Below are 5,308 nucleotides of genomic sequence, written 5' to 3' on the forward strand. Positions count from 1 at the left end.
GAAAGAAAGAAAGAAAGAAAGAAAGAAAAAGAAAAGAAAGGAAAAGAAAAACAATGGATTACAAAGAGAATTTAAAATAAATTGATATATGAGAAAAAGTATGAGTGATATTGTTAACTTGCATCTTGGCATCACGAAAACACTATGTTTTATTTGCTGGTGTTGAAAGATGCATTATTTAAGAGAAAAAATTGTCACCTACATGGTGCTGAACAGAATAGGGAAAAAAAAGAGAAGAATCCATATGAAATATAGCAAATCCAGACATACCCTAGGACCAAAACAAGGTTTAACAAAACACAGGAGAATTGTTTCAACAGCATGTACAAAAAATAGTGGGGATAAAAGACTCTATGTTGCCTTTACAACATTTCTTAACATGATTTAAACTTTCTAGTGACAGATTCTTTCTTGCTCTTTATTACAGATTCTCCACCTATTTAGGGCAATCTATTTTTTTCTTTTTTTCTTTAACAGCTAAAGTATGTTTCTGGTAAAAGTCCTCATACAAGAATCTATGCATAGTCCGGAAGCAAATCTGGTGAGCTGTTTGGTAACATTTCTCTGTTGATACAGACTTCCTTCAAAACTAGTGTTGCTAAGACTGTAAGAGATAGCATTTCTCTGTCTAAAAGAAATCTCAATTTAAAACTGTAATTGTTACTTTAAATTCATAGAATCATAGAATGGCTTGGGTTGGAAGGGACCTCAAAGATCATCTAGCTCCAAGCCCTCTGCCGTAGGCAGGGACATAATCCACTAGATCACGTTGCTCAGGGCCTTGTCCAGCCTGGCCTTGGACACCTCCAGGGATGGGGCAACCTGTTCCAGTGCTTCACCACCCTCAGAGTGAAATTCTCTCTCTATATATATGGATATATCCAAAAACATGCATATATATATATATATATATATATTTCAATACCTCTTTATGCTACCTTCTTACGCTTCTGTACTTTCCCAAATCTTCCTGCATGTTGGAAGAGCTCCAATAGTGGAGACAGAGAGGTCATGGAAGAAACCTCCAAACAGCTAATGGTCCAGCTGGTGGACTCGGGGTGGGTGAGCAATGAAAGGAGTAGAGATAATTCTGCAACTCTTGCCAACCAGAAGTTCTATGGAAAAGAAAAGCAACTATGGTATAGAGAAGAGGGGAGGTGGAAAAAATGACATATATGGAAAAATATAATGAGCTGAAATCTTTCAACCTCAAAACTTTCAACTTTTTTTTTTTAACATAATTGATTTGATTTATCTTGATCATAAAAGAAGAAAAACAAAGAAGATGTGATTGGCTTTTCCCCTGTACTTTGACCATCGACTTGATTAGGAGAGTAGGAGAAGAGAGAGAATTTGCTATTCAGGATGAAAAACAGCCTGCATAGCTACTTACTTGTGTAATAGCTGACTTTATTTTAACAGTGAAAGCTTCTAATATGTGCTCAGTCCTCAGGATAAGCAAACCATCCACTGGGGTTTTCTCACGGTTGAGTGGTGGCTGGGGAGTGCCTTATGGCCTGGTAAAGCATTCATTTAAGGCAATGGAATTCTCCAGGTTAGAGTGGAGAACTGTCAAAACCTGACTGCTTTGGTGAAAATGAGTATGGCATTATTATTCATCCTCTTTTTCAGATACAAGTACTGAGAGACATTGAAAAGAAATAGGAGGTTGTTCCGGAGACAAGAAGATAAGATAACCTACACATCTACAGTCTAGCTGCCAAAGCTTTAATGTGACCAAAGTTCCTTGTGCACACCAGGGATGAAGGTGGTTTCAGAAGTTAGAATCATAGAATCTCCTGAGTTGGAAGGGACCCACAAGAATCATCGAGTACAGCTCCTGGCTCCACATAGGACCACCCCAAAATCAAGCCATATGTTTCTGAACAAATTAATCATAAGAAAAATCTACAAAAATACTTCAAAACGTGAGACAATCTTTAAATGAGGGGATTCCATTGCAATTATTTTACATTCTGGGACAAGATACTGGTTATTACTGTGTGCTCCTCCTGTCATGGCAACCTTCTCCAAGCACCTGCCACAGATGGCCTCTGGCATGGGGAGATCTCTCATCTGACAGGGTACAACCACTCATACCTGATTATTTCCCAGCAAAAGGGGATGGTATGGCTGTTGTTATGAAATATGATTTTTGACAACAGGGGTTTCACATGAACTGTGAGGTATTAGGCACAATGCTAACAATATACTTTTTAAAACATCACTGCTATCAGATGATGCTCAGTGAAATCTCAGATTGAATAATTAGAAAACTATGCCTCTGCATTCAAGTAATTTTAATCTTTAATGAAATCTCCTCAGACACAACCTCATTAAATGGAGTCAGTTTTTTTGCTTCTTTCTCTTGCTCATAAGCATTCTTTTCAATTTTAATGATTTTTATATAACTGTTTTCCTATATTCTACTTGTTTTTCTCATGTGAAAGATGTTTAGAAGTAACTGGAATCTGTAGTGAAAGTAACTGTAGTAATATGCAAACTACTAATAAGTGTATACAAAGGAAACAAAGTGATGGAAGAGAAAAAATTTTGCTCATATACTTTTCAGTTATCATCTAGTAATTTTGCCTGAGATTACCCAGACACACAACTCCTATCCCCCTGGCGACTTAAAAAAATCTCAGCCAGGTGTTTGTTGTAACAGTGACAGGTAGAGCACTTAGACAGAAGTGACATTAAGTGAATGGTTTTCCTATTAAAAGTCAGATGAAAAAAGCATTGCACACTGTATGCCATCTATTTAGATCTCCATGGCATGGGACCACTCTATGCCTCCAAGATGACAGGGATCAATGGTCTGTGATCCAGCTGGTACTCTCAGTGGAATACCAGACTTCTTACACAGTGAGGGGATCATGTCACAAAGCTTTCAAAACTCAGGATTATGTATGTGGAGCTGTCATTTCATGCTTGCTAATATAGTCTATACACCTTTATAAACACCTGTATCCATGGTATGCAAAATGGAAGAATGGTGACATTCCTCTGTAGCCGTGAGCAGAACAGCTCACGAGTATCTCTGCTTCTGACACTTTAATTAAAACTGAGGTTTCTTTTAAACTTGATCTGTTTATTCATTATTTTTGTATGCCGTTATACATTTTTCTACAAGCTGAAATTAAAAAAAAAAAAGAGAGAGAGAGAGAGAGAAAACAAATAAACAAAAACCCCACCTCTCTCATTTCCTGAAAGCTGATAAATTTGGGTAGCACAATATATTTAAGACATTAATTCAGAGAAAGGACCATTGTCCAGAAGACCAAATAATTAATGATTTGGAGAAATAAAAAAAAAAGAAATATGCATGTTGTCAGGATGGCCGAGCGGTCTAAGGCGCTGCGTTCAGGTCGCAGTCTCCCGTGGAGGCGTGGGTTCGAATCCCACTTCTGACAAGCAGCAATTCTTTTCTAAAGCCACCTGGATGTGCTCCTGGGCAGCCTGCTCCGGGTGGACCTGCTTGACCTTGACCCATGGGGTTGGACCAAATGCGCTCCAGACATCCTTTCTCACTTTCAACTGTTTCTTGATTCTATGAAAAATTTAAAAAGCCCGCCTCTGCCTTTTGTGTGAGTATTTCTGCCATGCTGTACCAACTGTAGGGAGTAAACAGAATGCTCATCATTACAAATGAAAATGAAACCAAACGAAATGCAAGTAACAAATAACAGCAATTTTACTGGCGTTTCTGAAGACATTCTTTGCATGAGTGTTTCAAGCAGAAGTTTACATAGCGGATGGTTTCACCCTCTAGAAAGGATGTTTTCTGACTCTGAACATCAGACAGAAATTAAATTTATAAAAAAGTGAATGTGTTAATACACGGTGGATCCTGGTTGTCTTTTTGCTTTATTGTTAGTGTTGGGCTCTGGTGTTGGCAAGGAAAAAAAGCAAAGAAAAAAGCACGTGTAAGAGTGCATGAAGATGAACCAGAGAATGAAGGTGATAAAGATTGCGCTGAAGGTATGCTGAAGATATGTCTATCTTAGCAGGACATAAAGGGTGAATCAGGCAAAAAGAGTGAGAAACCTTAGCAGCCTGATAAAAAAAAAAATACTACCAGTAATGTCAGAAAGCAGTTTTTCTTAAAAAGATATTTGACTGCCTGAAGTGAAAGGGAAGTTGTGGGATGCCTGACACTGCACAGGGCACTTGTCTTCACAACAGCAAGGGATCATGATTATCTGTAGAAAGGAATAACAGAGACAATCCAACACAGGCAAGAAACAACCACCTTATATGTTCCCTATTTTAAAAGGCCACCATTCACCCTGTTAAGTTATTTATACAGTGATAATACCTTTAATAGGAAGATAATTGTGCTGAGATTTTCCTTATGCTGTTCACTACATATTCATTACATGCTAACTACATTGTATATGGCAGACAACTAATTCATTCCTGCTTAAGCTTGGGAGGCTTTAATCCATCCAAACTGTGTGAGCATCGACTGTTCTTCCTGTATGAAGAGCCCCTTGCAGAAATGCTGCAGGATGGGATATTCGCTGTAACAATCACTAATAAGTAACTAGCCCATAATCTTCAATTCAGAGACCATGCCTAGAAACTTTAATACAGGCACTGTGTTTTTTCAATACAGTGAAATGTCACTACTGTCCAGGACTGCCATTATGAATTGAAGCATTGCAAGATCCCTTTGTCAATAATACTCCTGTTTACTGGGTGGTAGCATGCTAGAGCAAAATTCCTTAACAACTTGAACTAAAAGGCTTTCTAAATGCCTGTGTCCAGAGCACCTAGAACAGGAAATCAGTGGCATTCCTGTGAAGATATGAGTTCACTAGAATCTTCACAACTGCTATACATGTTGAAACTAAGGCTTCCTTTAAAACCTTGCATGTTTATTAATGTTTCGTACGATACCAGTTGTTCTGCTATTTGTGCTGATTTGTCTCTCTCAGCTAGCAGAGAAAATAAGGACAGATTGATGTAAAGGCAGAATAACATCAGTAGGAGCTGGGAAACAGGGATATGCACAGCTGCACATCCCTCCTTAGACACTGCAAACATCTGGAACCTGTTAACACATTGACTCCCAAATTGTGTTGTGTTTTCATGAGCATCTTTTTTTTTTCAAAGTAATGGCAAAGTCATCTACAACCATTCCTGCAAATTATATCTTTTGCCCAGCCCAGAATTGTCCTGGAGTTTCAAACACCGCTTTGACCAAATAATCAAGGAAAAGGGTAGTGAAGAATACATGAAAAACAAAACAAGACAAAACAAAACAAAACCCACATTATTAAATGTTGCAGTTTAACTGATT

General features: G+C 38.1%; 1 non-coding gene across 1 annotated transcript; it reads left to right on the forward strand.

The window, feature by feature from the left end:
* Positions 1–3,333: 3,333 nt before the first annotated feature.
* On the forward strand, positions 3,334–3,416 carry TRNAL-CAG (transfer RNA leucine (anticodon CAG)). The gene has a single exon. It is a non-coding gene; the product is annotated as a tRNA-Leu (tRNA).
* The last annotated feature ends 1,892 nt before the right edge of the window (positions 3,417–5,308 follow it).

The sequence above is a fragment of the Cygnus atratus genome, chromosome Z (genome assembly GCF_013377495.2).
Source record: "Cygnus atratus isolate AKBS03 ecotype Queensland, Australia chromosome Z, CAtr_DNAZoo_HiC_assembly, whole genome shotgun sequence".
NCBI classification, from domain to species: domain Eukaryota; kingdom Metazoa; phylum Chordata; class Aves; order Anseriformes; family Anatidae; genus Cygnus; species Cygnus atratus.